This window comes from Polyodon spathula, chromosome 26 (assembly GCF_017654505.1).
Source record: "Polyodon spathula isolate WHYD16114869_AA chromosome 26, ASM1765450v1, whole genome shotgun sequence".
Taxonomy (NCBI): domain Eukaryota; kingdom Metazoa; phylum Chordata; class Actinopteri; order Acipenseriformes; family Polyodontidae; genus Polyodon; species Polyodon spathula.
Window position 1 is genome coordinate 9,667,612 of NC_054559.1, and position 22,508 is coordinate 9,690,119.

General features: G+C 39.4%; 1 protein-coding gene across 1 annotated transcript in view; it reads left to right on the plus strand.

Annotated features, from left to right (window-relative positions):
- The first annotated feature begins 10,440 nt into the window (after window positions 1-10,440).
- Window positions 10,441-22,508, plus strand: part of LOC121300777 (caskin-1-like) — a 57,263-nt gene continuing 45,195 nt past the window's right edge. The window contains exon 1 of the mRNA XM_041229635.1: window positions 10,441-10,489. The gene's annotated coding sequence lies outside the window, so the exon portion shown is untranslated. The remainder of the gene's footprint in view (window positions 10,490-22,508) is intronic.

A 22,508-nucleotide genomic window follows, 5' to 3' on the forward strand; every position in this document is an offset into this window, starting at 1 on the left:
TTTATTTTGCTGGCTCTCTGCTGTCCAGCCACACTGGAAAACTCTGATCTCTAAGTCAATCACCCAACAAGTGAAATAGATGAAAGAGTATAGTGATGACCTGGCAATGAAGATGTGTCAATGTGGCTGCTTATAACTAGACACATGAATTCTACTGAGATTCTGAACAGGTGCTTCTGAGAAAGCTGGTGCTGGCCTTCAGTGGCCTACTGGTGTGCAAAATTCACTTGGGCAACTTGCTAGCCTAAAATGATCCTACAGCTCACAGAAACTGATTTACACATAAAAAAGGAAATACTGAAAACAGTCAATTAGTGAAGGGCACTTAAATAATAAGCATACATTACATTGACTTAGTACTGGTAGCATCCGTCAAAGCAGTACAATACATGTCCAACACATATTGTCCTACAAGATTGTACATGTGGCAGTGTGTGCAGTGTTCTAGCCATACAAATGCCAGTTGTGTAGACAATGTCCACTTGAGACATTGAACGCTCTGCTCTGAGTCACAGCAGGATGAAACAATCTCTGTGAGAGACGGATCCAATCACACCAGGGCAGTGAGGGGAGTAAATACAGCGAAGGCGCTTCTGGGGAAGATTTATTGGGCATTGTTACATGCTGGAAAGTGGTGGAATCAGAGTGTATGGGTTATCAATTGGATTCTTCTTATAAGGTGTGTCTGTAGAACCACTGTCAGAATGAAACGCTGAGGGGTCAACTAGGGGTCAGCTGTTAATAATTGAAGCGCCACAGTCCCAATTAGTTTAGATTCAAACAGGGCAGGAGAGATCTTCTAAAGGCTTTAAGAAGTGGCAGGTGTGTTTAGGATTACATTTGTTTGTTCATTACAAATGGACAGTCTAGCACAGTCTGGCAAAGCCTTTATTCGAGCCACCACACAAACCATTGACAATGCACCTCAATAACCACGTCTGCCTGCTCCTGACTACCTGACTGGGATGAAACTGCGCTGAGCACACTATTATCATTTCATTTCAGCTGTTAATGGCCATTTAATATGTTTTGAAATCCCAGTTTTCGTATCAGAAAACCAGCCACCAGTCCTCAGCACTATCAATATCTCCCTTGTCCAGGTACACTGAATTCCCATTACCCTTTACTGCCTATAAATTATACATTTAAAGTCATGATTGCACACTTCATCCTAAAATTTTAGTGGTTTGAGCTCCTACAGCAGCCATAGGCAATGATAAAGGCTCAAGGGAGTATGCAGACCACAAATGGAGTGTTTGATGGTAGCTTTCAGCGAAGTCTGCTTCAGCATGTGTGACAAGACACCCTGTCCATGTGTTTATATGTTATACTTTGTATTTGTGGCTTGTTATTATTATTTAAATGTATGTATGTTTGGTGTGCACAGGTGTTTTAGGTCGGCAAGGAAGGAGTAATTACCTTCCCTGCCAAATCACTTCACGTGCAGACTGTGCCTGGACCCGACTGAATGATCAACAGGCAATCGAGTCCCAGCACAGCTGCATAAAAGAGGCACAGATCACTCACTCTGGGTTGGGTGTTCAGAGGTGGAATGAGAAAGTGAGACGTGAGTTTAGAGCGAAATATAATAATTGTTACTCGTGCTGGATTTACAACAGCATGATACTGATTTTATTTAGTGTTTGTTTTGTCTGTCTGTTTTGGCCGCCATGCCCTTTTCAAAAGTGTTTTGGTTTGTTTAAATATTTTATTCATAATTCAAACGTGCGACAGCACCTCATACCCCGTAGTACTTCCTGGTCTGACATCACCACAAGGCATTCAGTCACAGCATGTCAAGGTGATTGGCCAATGACAAGACAGCTTTGCATGGATGCTAGAGGTCTCTGGTTGTGAAGGGCGCAATGGGATTTACACAGTAGTAAGACTAATCTGTTTCATGCTTAGAGGAATCTCCTAAACTACTGTCTCTGCAGTGCAGATCAAAGGGTCACTATGAACCTCCTTTAACAACAGTTTAATCAGTTTATTGGTTTTGAATATGTCAAAGCCCTTAATATTACTGTAGACATCCCAGGCCATGCCAAACCATAACTCATGGCATCAATCCACACAAAGCCAATTTATGGCATCAAAATGTGCCAGCACATATATTTTTGTGCTGATAATGTGTTAATTACCGGCTGATTGTGAAAGCAATGCCAAGCTTAGCTAAAACATCCTGAAACCCAGTTTTTAAAGTTGTGCTGTACTTGTAGGACCTTCACAACAATTCTCCTGCTCTTGTACCTTAACAGCCCCATCTGAGTCACATCAAGTGCAGGCAATAAAGAAGGCGAACTTCAATTACACAAATATTGGGGACTGGGCAAGAAGCAAATACTGGTAAGGGTATTGAATGGAAGCACTCCCCCACCCCCCCAACAGAACAGAATATTTAATGCATGGATCATGGATTGCAATCTCCGTTTGTTTGTTTTTTTAGCTTTATTAAATCAAATGTTCTCCACTCCACACTTTCAAACGTGTTAAAGTAGAACAGAAGGGGATGACTAATGCTGTTTTAAAGATGAACACCTCTAGTTAAATCCAGTAATGAATCATAGCGCAGCTTTACGTTTTATAGTGGGGTAGGGTAATTGAGAAAATGCAATTAGCAGGAGTCTATTGCAAAAGGCAATTATGTGTAAATAAAGTACACTTCAAAATACCAAGCTATACTCATAAATTAATTACTTTGCCAAAAACTTGATGATTTTGTGTGTGTGTGTGTGTATATATATATATATATATATATATATATATATATATATATATATATATATATATATATATATATATATATATATATTATATGGGCTGCATTTGAAGGTTCTGCATTAAAGTGTTGTTTCTTCAGTTTGTGCTGGTTGGTTCTTGCACAGCCATGATGCTGCCATGGCAACAGCCCAGGACTCACAGACCTCCTGGCATTCCTGTAAACACTGATCTGAAAATAAATTTCTGTGTGCAGTGCTGTCAGCTCCCATTATTACAGGGAGAGCTCCTTTCTCAGGATTCGGGACACTCTGTCTGGGTGGGCAACCCTGACTGAGCAGCTCAAGTGTATATGCATTCGTTTGTGCGTGTGTGTGCGTGGGCAGGTATTACTATCAAGGTGCGGACAAAATTTGAGAAAATGTCCTCACAAAGACAGTAACTCCTTAAAAAACAATATTGTTTGGATGTCCGCACTTTGTAAAACACTTTTTAAAGAACTAAATATGCCTTCAAAAATAAATATATTATATATTTGTTGTCGACTTTCATCTTGTGTGGCTTTTTGTCTGATTGGAGTTAGAAATAGTAAATAAAGTAAATATAGTGAGAGTCAATGAGAAGTCGCCACAAGTGTGTGTGTGTGTGTGTGTGTGTGTGTGTGTGTGTGTGTGTGTGTGTGTGTGTGTGAATAAAGGGTACAATAGTATTATGCAAAACATGACCTCAGGTGCGTTTTGTCATATGCTATATTGTGTTTTACATGAAGGACACTACATTATCTTCATAATACTTTAACCTCAGAATTGATGCAGCTAGGAAACAACATAATGATCGACCTCAAATGCTGTAGATATAGAGACTGCAGAGATTTAAAAAAACAAAAAACAAATTGAAATGTGGAACACACAGCAGAATGTTGTACTGTTGCTGTGATTATAGCGCTGTTTGGATACTAAATGTTTCAAATGGGTTTTCTGCAATATCTTTAAAAACTATAATGGCTGACTTATATAATTACACAGTCTATCAAAATCACTGCTCAGGTATGTTCTTAACTGTTGTGTTGCAGCTGGTAAATGACTCTGTACTGTATATAGCCATCACTAGACCGGCTAGGGGAGGTTTTGTTATAGACAAGAAACAATACATAAAAGCTCTGATTCTTTGTCATGCATCTATGCTTAGAATATTTCAATACAAAAGTCAAATATTCCTGAACATCAATTATTCATTATCATATTCAGGACTGATCATTTGTTTGGATTGGGGATCAAGCTCATAAACATGCCTTTTAAACCTTACAATTTCACTTTGATTAATGCAAAGCTAATCAAGAGTACCAGAAATTACAGCTATGGCCAAAAGTTTTGCATCGTCTAGAATTTTAGGATTGAACATAATTTAGGTATTTTATTGAATAATTTTAATCCATGTAATCAAAGAAACTACAAAAAATATATTACAAAAGTCTACTGGGAGCTATAATAGAAGGACAGTGTTTCATTTTATGTTAACGAAACATTATTCAGCAGGTTTCATTCAACTTTATGAAGCAATAGGTGTGTCAATTCTATAGGGTGATGCAAAACTTTTGGCCACAGCTGTGGATCATTATTGTCAGCGACAATGTTAGACGTGTACAATTCATAAATGTGATTGATGGGGAATAAATGTCAGACTTACTATTAGTCTATTTTGTGCATGCTGGACTAATGATGATAATAAAAAATGGTAATAAAAACTTTTGCTCAGTGTGATAGGGTCTAGCATGTATTATAAGGCTTATTGTAAAACCTGGAATGAAAGAAGAGTCTTATTTGATGCTCCTCCAGTGTTTCCGCTGTCCCCTTTTATGTGGTGGATAGACAGGGATTTGTTTTCAATTTCTAATTACCTGAGTCTGTCTTGCCACTGATCACAGCCACACAGGCATCAAGGGCACTCACACTGGATTAAACTTCTTCTTTTACCTCTCTGGAAAGATAAAAAAAAAAAAAAAAAAAAAAAGAAAAACCTGGAAATGTCAAATTAAGTGAATCTTGAGAAGAAAAGATCAAGATTCTTAATTACCTGTTCTGACATCCCAAGTCCTGTTACGTGTTGCCCCTTGTTTATTAGTAAATAACAGTTATGCTAGAGATGTATAAGAAAAGTCAGCTGTTGGCTCACATTGGCTGTGGCACTCCTGGGGTGGGAGATGGGAAATCAGCAGGGATTGCTTATCCTGGTCGTGCAACAACCAGACAATGAGCACATTCAAGGTGGATAAGAGGAAGGGCTGGCCTCTGTTCTCTGGGATCAGTAGCCCGCCCACCTCTGCTCTGGATTGTTTGGTGTAAAAGTGATTCTGGCTTTAGGCTTGTGAAATTGGAGGACACTCACATGCACTCAGAATGTCTGTGCTGTGTGGGGACTTGCTGCGGTGAGGAGAAAAAAACATAATTGGATATTCCAAATTGGGGGGGAAATTATTAAAAATAATAACTGGTCACTCTAAATTAAAAATAAATAAATAAATAATGAAAAGACTGAATTTGCAACGGTGTTGTAAACAGGTAAGAGGGAGTCATTTCAGGTTCCTCAGGCAAAAAAAAAAAAAAAAAAAAACCCAGAAGATAATTCGAACATGCATTGTGAAATATCCAGCATAGGCAATTTTATTTATTTTTTATTTATTTTTTTTATAATTTAGTCGTCTCCATTTTTTTACCCCGGTTTTCTTCCCAATTTAGTGTGCCCAATTATTATCTGTATTGTCGTCTCACCGCTCACAGTCCCCCTGTCGACTTGGGGAACGGAGGCTGGAGCCTGTGTCCTCCGAAATCTGCTCCTGCCAATCTTCGCACTGCGGATCCACAGCGAGGCCACCAGACCTATAGTGCCGGAGGACAACACAGATCTGGAGGCTCCACTACAGCACCACAGACGCCCTATCGGCCACAGGGGTTGCTGAAGCGTGGTGAGCTGTGGATTCCCCTGCCAACCTAAGCCCTCCCTACCTGGGCAGTGGTCAGCCAATTGTGTGCCACCCCCTAGGAACTCCCGGTCACGTTCAGCTGTGACATAACCTGTACTCGAACCTGCGATCCCCTAGCTATGGGGCACATCCTGCACTCCATGTGGAGCGCCTTTGCTGGATGCACCACTCGAGCCCCATCTGCATAGGCAATCTTAACTAACGCTTCGTTGGAATGCAGTAATGGCTTCCCATCTGGACAGACAGCTAATTAAAATATTCCTGGTCAATGAAGACCCCTCCACAGGGAGAACATCTTTTCTGTCACTGGAATGAGTCTCATCAGCTACACATTTTTACACAGTCAGAGCTTCTGAGACACGGTTCTGTTGTCTTTGGGTTATGCTAACACTAGCTAATTAGATGTGTTAAACTGTAGATAGTGATTGAGCCTGTTATTGTAAAGTATCTCATGTTGAAGATTTGAATTTGAACCATCAGGACTTATCGCTGTGATGCAAGTCAAATACAGGAGCTGTTTTTTAGTTTTTAAACTTGAAACTCTTTTGAGTCATATCATAATTTCAGTTGTTTATCCCATATTCTGAATGACTCACTTGCGGACAGAGCTACTCATTTTTGTCTGACTCTTTGTGCCCGAGAAAAGATTAACAACCAAGCCCGCACCAGGGTAAATTCTAAAAGGAGCTTAATCATTCCTAGTTTGGAATAGCTGTCTTTAATGAAGCTGGTAACCAAGTCTTCCCATGTGTTGAAAATTAACAGGCACTGTATGAAATTCTCAGAACCGTATTTATTCACTTAAACCCTCCCTGTTGCCCTCAGCAGTATTTTAATCTGCGGACAGATGGACTCAGTTGTGTTGGGAACAAAGTAGTAACCAGCCTCAACCGTGACACAGATTGTTGGCAATGTGAGTAAGGTGTGGTTTTTCTCTCTCTCCTCTCCCTTTCTCTATCAGGTCCGCTGTACAGGGCTTTTTGCTAATTTTAGACGTTTATTGTTGCAAAAGATTTGTTGGTTTTCAACTTTAGGTCTTTGAAAAGAACATGTTCAAATTGTAATGAAATCTTAACAAGTGTAATAATGGATTAAGAAGATTGCTCTGAAAACAGTATGAACTATAACCATCTTGCATTCCATGGGGGATGCTACATGAAACGGGCACGTGCCAGTTCAATAAGGTTGGGTTTGCCATCCATCATTCTACTGACTTGTGTTAACTTTTAATTATGTTGTACTTAGGCTTAAGGTATTGAGTTTTGTCTCTCAGCAAAATTTTATATAAGAATGCAAAGCAAATAGTGATCTATTCTGGGGTTTTCATGTTAAACCTGATATTGACTTTACAGTTTGAATTTCTTTACCCAGGAGCTCTTTTACAAAGATTCAGCCTCGTCTAGTGATGTGTGTTTTGTTCAACTTTGTGATTAGCCAAAAGGTGATTAACTATATTTTTGACTAATTCATGCAACCCGCTCCTCCTAGCCACAAAACTGTCATAGCTTGTTAAAGGTTATCTGCATGGTCTTTCGCTGCTCCTTCAGATTTCTGGTTGAGTGTCCACAGTAATTACTGAGGATATTCTGGATGTATTAAATTCAGAAGGGAGGTCTGCACTGTGTTATTTGGGGCACACATTCCAATGTTTTGCTCACACGTCATTAGTGTTAAAGAACAGAGATGCCCTCTGTCTTTACAGTTTCCCTCAGCACAAAAAAGAATCTGTGTCAGACTGCATGGATTCCCAAACAGCTTGGGTTCAAAGTGAAATCAACTCCGTGCCAGACAAGAGGAAAGACCACATAAAACATATAGTGTGAACAGTTAAAGAGCAAGAAACATGGGGTGAAAATATAGTTGTAGTTTAGCAGCTTTCTGACCAGCAGTGATTTATTCTGTTGCACATGCCTTGTATTTATACTTTTTTCAGAGGCACTGAAGGAAGCAAAAGGGTGCAGATACAATCAAATAAGGAAGAAGGTTAGAAGAATCAGAATAATGATAGCTACGAAACAAGTTTTTTTTTTTCAAAACCTAAAGCAGTAGCAACAAACATTTCCAATGGATATGTCCTGTATATGTGAATCACAGGGCTGTTAACCACGGTGTGGGTTGGTTTGAGTGGCTGTTTCATGTATTTTTCTAGTGCTAATCAGCTGTCATTATGCCGAGACTTATTAGAAGCAGTGGGCTGATCCAGTAACACTTTTCAGTAAGTGTCTCTTTATGCTGCTTGATGACACACACAATCACGCATGCTGTTCCTATATAGTTCCACACCATATGATATGAAGTCCTGTCCACAACTTCAATCCTAACTTGCACTGACATCAAGAGGCACTTATCACAGAGTGTCACCACAGTAGCTAGCAGCATGAACTCCCATCAGGAATATAAAAGACTGCTATAAAACCTTTCATAAAGGAAAATGGACACCAGAACTGGCTTGGAATCCGACGGCAATAACGGCAGATTTTTTTCAACTGATGGGTTAGAAAGCAGTAGCGAAGTATAGTAGTAATTGTGTCTGTTTCAATTTGGTATGTAGTCATTCCTTTATTAAAGATCATTGGATCCATAGTGATGAGCAAATGAATTACTGTGTGTTTATATCCCTGTTCATGCTCATGTTAAATTTTTAACACACTTCCAAACACTGTTATAACTGCAGATTATGAGCACAGGAAATGAGATGTTCCCAATGTTTTCCAGTCTTCCAGCAGAGCTGAATTCAGTGATTCAGTGAATTAAAGTGGTGTGTGGGTTACAGCTGCTGTAGATTAATGCACTCCACTGCCTCCCTGCCTGCCTGCCTGCCTAACTGACAAGCATCCTTTCAGCTCCGTACAACATACAGTTTTAGCAGTTTTATTTTTCTAAGCAAGATATACAATAGATTCAACAGTAGAACAGAACACAATAGAAACCCCCTGATACTGTATCTGGTTGTCTTGGAAATGTTGTTGCTGCAGATTTCTTTATTTTTCCTGGCTTCTGCTTCGCTGATGTAAATTCCCCAGCTCTCAATGTGCGACAGCAACACTTGTGGTTTTTGGCCATTTGTTTCCAGATGTCATTGGTCAGTCCCAGGGTGTGGTGGCGGTAATTAGTCGGCTACACAGCCAGGGGCCATTTCCTGCAGCATGTATCCATTAAAAGGATATTCTGTAGCTCTCCTTGAACCCAAATGCTGGAATTCCTAATCCTAGTCTTCTGGACCTCTGACCGTCCAGGTTTGCTTTTCAACCTGCTCTGAATAAAATAAGTTACTCTAAAAGTACATATAACTGATTCCGCACACAGGCTGAATACCTTCTAAAGACTCAGAGGTTAAGAGGTGTTTTATTGGCACTGGGTAGCAATGCATATTCATGATCTGATTCCAATAAAAAACAGGCATTTGCCTCTGATTGCTGGAGTAAAAGAAGCCTCTATCATGATTCCCACTTGTTAGATAAAGCTGCAAATAAAAGCCATCTCAATTATTGCAAAATGTGTTTAGTAAACTGAGTATCCCAACATAGTGGCTGATGCTGTAGGTGTTCATGATTGCTCTATAGTGAATATCTATTGTGAATCATGGGTTTCCATACATATGGGAATATGTGATTCTTTATATAGACTTTTAAGGGTTACCTACCCAGTAGCTGGAGTGAGTTTGGCTGCTATGGAATTGGAGAGAATTTAAGTGCCGTATCAGCAGGATTATTCACCTTTTATTCCCCGGCCTGGGCTATATTCTTGTGCAAGTACCGGATTGACGGGGACTGCAGCGGTATGGTTGGCTGCTTCCCGTGTCAGGGGCTATGGGTTTTGTGGGCTGCCACTGTGGCTACTTACAAATCAGTGGCTTTCTACACTGTTTATTTATAAGTATGGTTCCTAAATAAATAGCTTTTACACTTCATGAATTGACGTTTGGTTACCTGTGGCTCGAAGACCCCAACCATTTATGAAACATATTCAGAATGTTACATTTTTTTGTATACATTGATTCCAGACAAAGGGTGTTCCAGTGGCAAGTCCTATGGGTGTTCTGTGGCCTATGGTTGTGGTTATTGAGCTGCATAGAAATGTACCCTAACTAAAGGGCCCTCTCTGGGCTGCCAGTTAAAAACATATTTCCATCTGACAGCTGCTAAAGGCAGAGTTTTAACAATCTCAACCTAGGTCTGGAATAAGTACTGTATTACACAATCCTCTGCACTTGCTGTAAATCATTCCCCAGTTTCAGCTTTAAGGTGCCAGAAGGCTAGATAGCGATGCCAGTAGTTCATTATATCATTCCATCATTATAGTCCAAGTTTTTATTCCATCCGGCTCCTAATCATTTTTCTATTCTGATGATATGGCCAGCATTATTTCCATTGATGCTGCAGGATGGTTATATTATGACATTACCCCGCCCCCTCGTGTTTTTAATTTTTCTCATAGACCGAGGAATATGAAGAAGATTTTCCACATTAAACATTTCAGTGTCTTTACATTCATAAACAAGAATATTGTATTCTCCAGTGCCCCTCACCTTGCCACTCTTTGTATTCCAAGTGAAATCCTTTGAAGCCAGTGTGAGTCAGAACTCACAGCACCTTGTCACTCTAGGCAGCAGGCACAGTGTTGATGAGTGAAAATGACTTTCACAGTTGTAACATCGCTTGTGTTCCCTAATCAGACCTTGACAACACAGTGGAGTTTCTCTTTGCACTGATGCTTCTTTTCTTTTCCTTTTCTTTCAGAGCTGTTAGGCTCCACTAAGAGAGTCAACGTGAACTTCCAAGACACAGATGGGTAAGTGAAAAACCAAATCGACTGTGTGAGATACAGCAATCTACCAAGGCAACTTTCTTGAGAGGTTGTTGCCAGCGAGGTCTGCTCAGAAGAGTTATAAATAAAGAGCTTTATTACATGTTTCAGTTCAGTTATTGGCGAAAAGATTTTAGTCATAGTTTCTCTATGAGAATGTGAAAGCAATACAAGACATTTGTGGGACAGGAAAAGACTGGTGCCAATCTCCACCTTCTCTCGAGTATGATAATGGAATCTTGCACTTACTCTGTGCAGTAGTTTTTGTCTCTTGACGGCAGCAAAATATACGACAGCAAGGGAGAACTTTGCAGAGCCTTACACAGTTTGAGTAACTTGTATTGTACTGTATGTTATTGTACTGTACAATATGGTGTTTTTCCATTATTCCTTTTACACTGTATGCGTTATGCACTTAAAAATAAAATATATTCAGTTATTATGAAGCAAAATATGATAACTGCCCTGATTTCACAAAAAACATCACATAAAAACAAGCTATCCTTGAAGAATGCTCGGTTTAAAAAAAAAAGTAGCATTTGTGTTTGTGTGTGTGTGTGTGTGTGTGTGTGTGTGTGTGACTGCTGCATCTATCAAATACTTTTGAGAGCCTTGTGGATGACAAATGCACTGTATTTATTTTGAAAGAGATTACAGTACATGCTCATGATGGGGCGTAAGATATGTACAGTCCACACCCCCCTAACTTTTTTCACATTTTGTTGTGTCAGTGCCTCAGAGTTTCATTCATTTAAATGAGGATTTTTTTTTATCTACACACCATACTCCAGACTGTTAAGGGGAAAAAAGTTTTTATTGATAAATAAAAAATATAATAATAATTCTATATTAAAAATACAAAACTGAAAGATCATAATTGGATAAGTATCCACCCCCCCTGAGTTAATACTTGGTGGAAGCATCTTTGGCAGCAATTACAGCTGTGAGTCTGTTGGGATAGTGTCTCTACCAACTTTGCACACCTAGATCTGGCAATATTTGACCATTTTTCTTTACAAAACTGTTCAAGCTTTGTCAAGTTCCTTGGGAAGCGTTGATGGACAGCAATCCCCCATGCCACAAATGTTCGATTGGATTTAGGTCATGGCTCTGACTGGGCCACTCAAGGACATTTACCTTTTTGTTCCTTAACCACTCCAGTGTAGCTTTGGCTGTGTGCTTTGGGTCGTTGTCATGCTGAAAGGTGAACTTCAGTCCCAGTTTCAGCTTTCTTGCAGAGGGCAGCAGGTTTTCCTCAAGGACTTCTCTGTACTTTGCTCCATTCATTTTCCCTTCTATCCTGACAAGTTCCCCAGTACCTGCCGATGAGAAACATCCCCATAACATGATGCTGCCAACACCATGCTTCACAGTAGGGATGGTGTTCTTTGGGTGATGTGCTGTGTTGGGTTTGCACAAAACATAACGCTTTGCATTTAGGCCAAAAAGTTCCTTTTTAGTTTTGTCAGACCACAAAACTTTTTGCCACATGGCCACAGAATCTCCTGTGTTTTTTTTTTGCATACTTCAAACGTGAGTCAAGGTGGGCTTTCTTGAGTAATGGCTTCCTTCTTGCCACCCTACCATACAGGCCAGATTTGTGGAGTGCTTGGGATATTGTTGTCACATACATACTTTGACCAGTCTTGGCCATAAAAGCCTGTAGCTCTTGCAAAGTTGCCATTGGCCTCTTGGTAGCCTCTGATCAGTCTCCTTCTTGCTCGGTCATCCAGTTTGGAGGGACGGCCTGATCTAGACAGGGTCTTGGTGGTGCCGTACACCTTTCACTTCTTAATAATCTTCTTGACCGTGCTCCAAGGGCTATTCAAAGCCTTTGATATTTTTTTATTTCCATCCCCTGACAATAACTTTGTCCCGGAGTTCTTTTAAAAGCACCTTGGTGCTCATAGTTGAGTCTTTCCTTTGAAACGCACTACCCAGAGGGAACCTACAGGAACTGCTGAATTTATCCTGAAATCATGTGAATCACTACAATTTAACAAAGGTGGAGGCCACTTAACTTGATGTGTGATTTTGAAGGAGATTGGTTACACCTGGGTTAATTTAGGATTGCTATTACAAGGGGTGGTGGGGGGGGGGGGGGGGGGGGGGGGGGACAACACTTATCCAACCAAGCTATTTCAGTTTTTATTTTTAATTAATTTTCTACAAATTTCTATAATATTTTTTTTACTTGGAAGTTGTGGGGTAGGATGTGTAGATAATTAAAAAAAAAAAAAAAAAAAAAACAATTTTAATGAATTTTAATTCCAGGCTATAAGGAAACAAAATTTTAAAAAGGGGTGTAGACTTTCTATAGGCACTGTAAATATAATATACATTTTACACCTGCAATATAAAATTTAAACATACATTTTCTAGTCTAGTGCCAAACTCCAATTGTATAAAAAGATTAATTCATCTGAATAAGAATGTTTAGCACAAGCAATATTCCATGCCATACAAAACTCGATTGAGTCGTTGCATCAGCTTCTTTATTGAACACCGAAAGGAGCATCTGCTGACTGCTGAGGCGTGCTTTCAAAGAGGCCAGTTTGTTTCTCCTCTAGTCTGATCCAGGAGGATATTCAGACAAAACTTGGTTGTGATTTGTTTACTAATGACTTTTGAGGCTGCTGTCCTTATACAGACTAGTGTGTAAGCGATTTGTTGCAGATGAGACACAGAGATGTACCACTGTTTCCATTGGAAGCAAACTCCCCCTATTTTAGCTTAAACCTCATACTTTCGTGTATTACTCATGGAAGGTTTGCATTGTCAAACTGAACAAGCACTCAATTCAAAATTATGAAATTGACTTTTAACTGCACGCCCAGCTTTCCCTCGAGGTGATCAAAATACGCATGCGCCAGCACGCAGGGTAGAAAGTCAAAAGTCATCAAGTGACAAAATGTACTTGTAGTGAACATACAGGCTCAAAGAAGAGCGAGAAGGGGAGAGAAGAAATAATAATAAACACAAAGGAATAGAGAGAACAAAAATAATAAAATTGTGCATATTTTTACTTGTTCTCTCTTTACTTTTAATTTATTATTCTTTCTTCAGTTCATTCGAGCCACAGAGTGTGCCTCACCCAGCATTTCAGCGCACTTGACTGGAGAGGAGGGCTATAGTGGAAACACCTGGCTCTAATGAAATGAGGGACACCTCCCTGTGGTTAAGCAGGTCGGTATAAAAGCAGGTCTGAAATGTTTGTGAGAAGTCTGTATGAAGGTGAGGACCTACAGAGAGACCTGTGAGGGTGAACCTTACTGAAAGGTATTTGATACTTATGTTTTTTGGTTACTGGTAAACGTCGTAGCCTTGATAGCTAGGACTGTTAAAGTTTAGCTAACATCCACGGTGGAGTTACATTTGAGTTTATTTTTTTTTCCCTCTTTCTACTCTGCCACAATATATAAACATTCACTGCAGAGTAAGAATAACTAGGCCAGTGGAGCCGCAAGATTCAAATTGCAATTAGTTTTTTCAAAGTGAAAATGTTAATACACTGTGTAAAGACATGTGGTGTGTGACAGCCGGCTCTCCAAACAGACCCGTTTGGGTTCTTTTCCCTTCTCAAATCACAAATGACACACACAAGATTGATAGAAAAATAGCGCTGCTGCGCATTTAATAAACACATTAAAACAAACAAACAAAAAACCTAACTCCGTTTTGGAGCACTAACTAAACATTTGTTACAAGTTCCTAACTAGCTCGCAGGACGGATACGCCGTTTACCTGCCAAAAACACACAAAATACAAAACACACAAGTTTCACAATACCTTTTCAAAACGACTGCTCACACACACAGTCGGGCTGACCCAGAACAGACTGGCTGCCTCTCTTAAATAACCTGCACCTGGCTCCAATTTACAATTAGCACCAGGTGCAGGGGATTATCTAAACAATAAAAATTAAACAATTACAAACCCTTACCCATTCACCCAAAAGTGCATTTTCACATGTTTTGTCAAGTTTTTGACAAATGTTTGTCAATGTTTTTGACACACTCAAGTCCCTAAATGTATTTCCACCCTCTTGCACGGGCGGACTTGAGGGTGGGTCGAACGTTCCGGCACTTCCAGGAAGGGACCATGAACCAGCGACAACGGACCCCCACCAGGATAACAGGGCCGACCAAAGTGACGACCGGGGAACAGGAGGATGCAGCAGTGGACAGAGATCTTCCCCTGGGGACCGGCGCAGTGATTTCCGATCACCCAGGGGGAGCGAAACAGCGAAAAGGGGGAGCATCAGCGACGTCTGTCAGTAGCCCAGCGACGTCTGGGTGCTCGGGAAGAGCGGAGCAGGGAACCAGGGGCAGAGCTGTGGCCAGTGTTGCAGACTCCGGAGCTCCAGGTCTAGCGTAGGAAGGTCTAGGAAGACCGGTAGGGTGTCCGGGAGTAAGGGGCACGGGACCACAACTGGCAGTACCGGACTGGTTCGCTGGGGTGATGGAGGTGGGCACCTCACCTCCTCCTCTTTGTCCATTGCTTCTCCCTCTCTGGCCTCTAGGAGCGGCAGCTCCTCCTCTCTGGGCTCTGGGAGCGGCAGCTCCTCCTCTCTGGGCTCTGGGAGCGGCAGCTCCTCCTCTCTGGGCTCTGGGAGCGGCAGCTGGGCTCACTAACTAAACATTTGTTACAAGTTCCTAACTAGCTCGCAGGACGGATACGCAGTTTACCTGCCAAAAACACACAAAATACAAACTCACACAAGTTTCACAATACCTTTTCAAAACTACTGCTCACACACACAGTCGGGCTCCTCACTCAGCATCAGCCCAGAAAAGACTGGCTGCCTCTCTTAAATACCCTGCACCTGGCTCCAATTTACAATTAGCACCAGGTGCAGGAGATTAAAAACAATAAAACAATTAAACAATTACAAACCCTTAGCCCATTCACACAAAAGTGCATTTTCACATGTTTGTTTTTTAAGCAGGGAGGATTTTAACCCCCTCCCTGCTATCTCACAGGCAGCTATTCAAAAATTTGCTGTATTTTGTGCTATTTGGATCCTCCAGACATCACAGCAGTTTTTTCAATATATGCCTTTGGCATCTTTTTAAAAAAGCAACTGTCCTTCATCTAGACGACCCCAGCTGGGTGTAAAGTAATGATCATCAAGATTAAGGGCACTCAGCAGAGGTTTAAATGACCTACTGCTGTTTGAGGGAAGAACAAAAACGTAAAATAAAATATTTTAAGTTATATTTTTATGACCATGTGACAGGGAGATCCCTGTCGCTGGTTCTTGTACCGATTTGTGTACAGCTGGGATGCTGAACAGGAGACACGTTGCTAGGCAACCAATTGAGCAGTTAGGCTTGTCTGGGGAGGTTGCACGGAGCTCAAAAAGTGTCTGTACTACAGCTCATGGCTACTGCACGGCCATAGCCATACAGAGAGGCACTGAGCGAAATCGTGCTGTGGTGACATCAAGGAGAAGAGTATCCACTCCACAGAGAGAACTACTACACAAAACCCTTTAAAGAGGCCGTAGTTGCCGTAAGGATACCGGGAGCCCAGAAATAGGTCAGTTTAGGGGATGTTGATCCCAAACAGTATAGAGAGAATTTGCATAGTGTAGTAGGTTCCTGGAGTGGGACGTTCCTTTTAGTGGGAACTCTGCAAACTTTTATTTTTAGCTTTGTTTTGTTTTCTTTTTTTTATTAAATGTGACACTAAGGCTGCCATTGCTGGTACCCTAATGTTGAATTAAATCTGCTCGCCTGTGTGGCATGTCAACACCCAATGCTCTGTTTATTATTCAGTGACGACCCACGTACATAACAACCCCCCCTGTTACAGACCACTTCAATAAATATTTTTTTCTTAAAGTGGGCATACCAGTATTTCTCATTTACAGTGCCTGTGTTCATATATATGGTCAAACTTTGCTGGTAATAATGCTGATGGAGGGGTTAAATACACTGTTGCATATCACAAAGTAAAAGATAGGACATTACCTGCAATGGAGACCACAGACTAGACTGGTGACCTGCACTCCACTAGTTTCTTCTTATTGTGTTTTATTTGTTCAGCTGTATAGAAACAGACAGCAACCAGCAGTGCAGTAATCATTGATCTGCATTCTTTATTGGTGCACAAGCTACTTAATTTGGAGTTTACAACTGTGCAGGCTGTGTTCGTCAGTGCATTCAGATATTTGATCATTATTCTAACAACATTAAAAGGATTACTGATTAGCTTTGTAAAGGTTAACATTTGCATCACTGCAAAGCACAGTATTACCAATTTGGCAGGTAACATTTTGTTAAACTATTTTAATAAATGAAATAGCAGTCTCCCCTCTGTGTCAGTGGTATTTCATTTTCTGTAGCCCTATCTTGCTTCAAAAACAGAATTCGTTCATACTAAGTACAGTCTGCTTGAATCAAAATGTTTGCGATTGTTACAATGTATGACGTAGCATGATCCAGTATGACACTGTGATTTCCTTGTGATTCACCACTCCTTTATTTAATCATTTCCTTCACACTACATTTTTTTCATACAATAACGCATGCTGAGCTAATCAGCTGTCATACATTTTGTGAGAAACAGTAAATTTATAAAAATCTAATCTGGCGTACAAAACCAGTTATACATTGTCTGGAAGTTTCTCATTGTTTGCAGGATACTAGGAGCGAAAACTCCGTACATTTTTAATTCTAATGCACTGTTGATCTGTGTATGAAATCAGTGAGGGATCATTAAAGCTTGACCCGGTTTCCCTTCTAAAGCGGTTTAATGCATATGACATCACAAGAGCCAGGTGTTGAAGGTTGCAGTTAACCGAATGGCCACTGTGTCCTGTGTTTCTCTTTAAACCGTGTCTTCAGCTCAATCACAACTAATTTCAGGTCTGAATGGGTTTTGATTAGACTCTTTGCATAGCTGGCCTGTTTTTATTATGTACTGTTGTATATGTCATATTTAATATGTGTCGAGTCACACTGCATGACTGCCCATTGGAATATTTTAACCCTCCAGCAGAGAAGTACAATTCACTCTGTTTGTGATCAAGGTGTAAGATTTAATTTGAGATTCTTACTTTATGCTTGACAAAGTCCTCTGCATTGGTGTTGCAAGGGGAGCCTATAGAGGGATTGAGAATCTCCCATGACTTCACCGTGTGATGCTGTAGAAAAACGAGACTGACGCTTTTTGAAAAAACATATCTTCAATTACACAATGATTGGTAGGGATTTCAAGAAGGAATACTTCAGAAACTAATGACAGCACAGTTGAAAGTGATGTTTAAACCACAAGCAAGTACAGTTTTAACAAACACCTCTAAACAAAAAGGCAAATTCTGAAAGCTAATCATACACAGCATGTGTAACAGCAGGTGTTTTATAATACTTGAGCTAAATTGATTATGATACAGACTGCTCAGGTGCTAATCTCCTGCAGTGTCAGCACTGGGGTCATGTGGTCTTTGATCATTGACCGTCTCTTCAGTAAGGAAATATGGATGTACATGGGGTTGTGTTCAAGTCTAGTTGCGCTACGTTGACACATTGTTCTTTTTTTAATTTGGCCCTGTGACTGATCGTTAAGACTATACTCAACTAAAGGACAGGCTTACAAAGCTCTCTATCACTAAGAGTAACCCAGTTTTAAAACTAACAATAAAGATTTCAGATTATTAGAAGGATAATGGACTGTGTGATGGTAAATCATTTTCTGTCTGCAAACTGTAACAAAAAGCTAATTAAAAAAGCATTATGAAATCCAGTGTAATGTTTGGTTACTGTTAGAAAATTATATTAACTATATACCTATTTTAATTCTTCCCTGCTCATTAATTTAATTTTAACTCCATAGAAAGTAGTCCCCTTCATTACTGTTCAGAATGCAATATGTTGAATGTTTATTTTTTCTATTGCTGCAATACAGGGTAATTTATTAACATACAAATAAGTACTGTCTAGTTAGCTGATATTGTCATAGCCCGTTTGTGCTTGCTGGGAGTAACCATGCGAGAAGAATGGTGATCATTTGCAGGGTTGTAAATTGAAAGTGGTAGTATTCGGCAAAGCTATATGACAAATAGTGTTAGCACTTGTTTTGGCATAAATAATAGCCATTTATTGAGATTCCGAGTTCTCAGTTTTGAAACTGAAAATTAAACTTAGTGAATCGAAATTATAGTAAGAATGCATTATATAGATAAGTAGGTAACACTTTATATTAAGGTGCTGCTTATTAATGTTTTATAAATATATAATAGATACTTAATAACTGTCATGTAATTTTAATAAAGCATTATAAATGGTTTATAAAAAATGCAATAGCCATAGGTGGAATTACGTTTAAAGATCCCAAAGTACAATAGGTGGCTGAAAACTATCCCCTTTATAAAAACATCATTCTGTCTATGGCTATTGCATGGTTAGAAACAATTGACAATGTTTTATTAACACTCTATAACATAGTTGTTAAGCATATATTACATATTTATAAAACATTAATAAACAGCACGTTAATGTAGTGTTACTGGTAATTATACTATTTTTAGTCCTATAGTAAGTTATCCTTATCCCACACAACTATTCCAATCTGTTTTAAAAAAACATTCCATACTTCACTTGATTTCATTTATGGTCGTCTTTTTAAAAGATTTTGCAGTTTTATTGAACCATACTTATTTATTACTCTTCAATACAGTAAAAAGACTAAACTAATCCACAAGGAGGATCCTGTCCTCTTTGTGAACAAGTATCAATTGCACTGAAGGGTTAAGCTCCTCTCACACGGTCTGTCTGATAAGTCAAAGAGCATCACATACAGCACTGACTGTTTAATTCAGTTCTCAAGAGATGAATTACCAATCAGTGTTAGGATTTATTGAGATTGAAATTGACTTTTGTCTGAATCTCAGCAGTTCTTCAATGTTAGCATTCTCTCAAATCCACAACTCACTGACAGCCTGCAGAAGACAGAGTGTCTATGAGAGATTAATTGAAATAAGGACAATCTCAACATAGCATGCAGGGGCAACGTTCAATGATAGCCTATTCTATACACTGTTCAGGAGTTTAACAACACTAAAAACTGTACAGTATAAATGGCAGTCATGTATTTCAGAAGTGATTACCCTCATCTTACTGTTGCCACGCAGTACCTCACCCATTGTCAGCACTGATTTATTTCCTGCAATCTCTTCCATCTCTCTGTTTTGTATTTCTAATTAATACTGTAGACAGTGTAATGTGTTTGTTTCCCCTGATAGATGCTCTGGGCTCTGCACTTTTACTGCAGGAATCTATTTTGTCATCACACTGCAGGACAAGTCATTGGTCTTTTCATAGCCTGCTTCCCTGAATACTCAATAACACCTATTCGCTGCAGTAGAGGTATTACTGGATATCCATTTCAGGTGTGCAGATGGTGAATTTACTGGCTATTCAGACAACAACTAAAAACAACTTTTTTTGGCTATTGACATTTACCAATTCTGGGCTGTTAAGAATCTAGGACGTTGAAATGTGCTATTGGAGGGAATGAGTCAGGTCATACACTACTACCCATTACTATTTTTCATTCATTAAACTAAACTGTACTGTGTTAGGTTCCCAACAGCTGTTACATGTGTTACACTTTATTTATGATATTGCCTATTTCTTAGAATATCAGTAGCAGAAGGCAGTAGTAGTGCTTCAGCTGCAGCAAAGGCAGACAATGGGAAAAGAATCATCCTTAAAAACTGTGTATAATTAAAGCATGAAGCCATTCATTTTATAAATTACTCTCCCTTTCCTTCAAAAGTGTTTTTCTAACAATTTTTAAAACAGTTGGTTGCATAATAATGAAACAACACCTTTCATCTCTGCTGGATGCCACTAAAACAAGTTTTTTTTTTTTTTTTTTTTTTGCTTGCAATGCCTGGAGCCTGCGAGCACTGCAGCAGAGTAAACATGGTTTATGCCCCAAAGGAAAACACAGAAATTGTGTCATTAGTCTTTCCACCAAACTTTCAAGAAATATTTACTGCATGGAATATATTTGCATCTTAATGTTTTTGTCTTGTCGGTAAAAATGTAGTTTAAATCAGCATCCCTAAAATTGAATTCAACCCTTATTCTTTTTTTTTGTTTAAATTATTAATAAAAAATAAAAAAAACTGCTCAATATCAGTTAATCATAGGTCAATCAAAATTCGAAAATTACAGGCAGTTTTGATATGATTGGGAAGACATTCGTGGATGCACTCAATTCTTAATTTATGTGCAGATTACAAATATAGGTAAAGGTATGAGAAACTGTAAACCAAGTTGACAAGTTGGTCTGCTCTGTACTTTTATCTCTGCATCTATGACTGTTTAAGTTTCTATGGACATTACCTATCTGAGAGGCATTAGGTTTGTCATGTATACACAGACGGAGGCTCTCGATTTTTCTGATAGAAAGATGGCACCAGTTAAAGAGACAGGAGTACAATTGAATGAGGCAGTAAACCTTTGATAGGCTGCCCTTGGATAATACAGTACGCATAATTACACACTGCATCAGTAGGTTACAATTTTTTATTTTATTATTTAGAATAGCTGTAGCAATTCCATAAACTTCTATTTAATTGAGACCTAAGAAAAGAGTGTTATTTTGTTACTTAATTACAGCGTAGAAACCAAAGACAGCAATAAGACCAACAAAGTGAGAAAGATATTATGTAACTTCTTAGTACCAGGGAGAAAGTGCCATTAATTGTATTTTGGAAGATAAAGACAAAACATACCCACAAAAGCAGGCTCCTTATGTCTAGCCACAATGTTCTGAACAATTGTTTTTTTTTTTTTTTTGAGTAATGTAATTAAAATGTACTCCATCAATATTGTAGACAACAGCTCATTTAGGTAATTAAATAATCAATGTACTTCAAGGATCCAGAAAATCTTATACTGGCATCAGGACTAAAAACACACTTTCAAAATATGAGTGCAAATGACATTGAGCAAAGAGTACTTCTGAAACAGGCCAGAGGCCCTAACAAAGCAGGGTCGTGTTCCTCCATGTCTGGGACTTGAAACCCTGCCCAGATCGGAGCAACCTGACATCAGTCTAAGGCGAAAGCTCTTTAGCACCACTGGTGTAATGCACGCTGTTGGTTTCAGCCCAGCTGTAAGTAGTATAGCTAATCCCAGATCACTTGATTTAATACTGAAAATCGGCAAGCTTTTTATTGCCAAGTAAAGCTGTGATTGCAGGGTTGGAAAGACTACATGACTGCAATCGGTTTTCTACTGTGGACTCAGTAAAACGAATATATCCCCCACTGCTCCTCAGCTATATCCTTATATAAATACTGTGCTGTCAAAATAACATTTTCAACAACACTAATAAAGTGACAGAGTGTTTAGGTTTTGGTATTTGAATCCCCGGGGTGGTAGACTATTGAAATAAATAGGGAATGTGTGATAATTTGTTAATTGTAATAACCAGCAATCCGGACTCCTACTTAAACATTCATAAACTATTGTTGTGGTCTCTGAGACTGCCATTCCACTTGCTTGAACTGTCGAATAGAGGAGGTGGAGCTCAACAGCGACTTGGATGGTGACTCCTCATTTTGGTGAGTACCAAACCACTTCTGCTGGTACTCACATGAGACCCTAATGATAAAAGTGATGCTATAATGCAATGGCAATTGTTTTAAAACAACAAATAACAATTTTGCATAAGAGCATTTTCGTGGTGGTTTAAATTGCTAACATTATTTTTTTTCCTCTTCAATATACGCACGAAACATTTCTCCCTCTGAGTTGAACCAACCATTCTGCAGCCGGGCCTCATCCCACTTGTTCTGCATTAGCTCCTATCATGATGGAAGCTCTGTGCATGAAATCTGTAGCACTACTAATCCCAGGACTGGTCAAACACAGAGGGATTGATTTGGGTGGTGTTTTATTTTATACAAAACAGAGGGAGGGCAGAGGAGTGTGGCTGCTAAACCTATACTGCAGCACCATTTTCTCTCAAAAAGGATGAATAA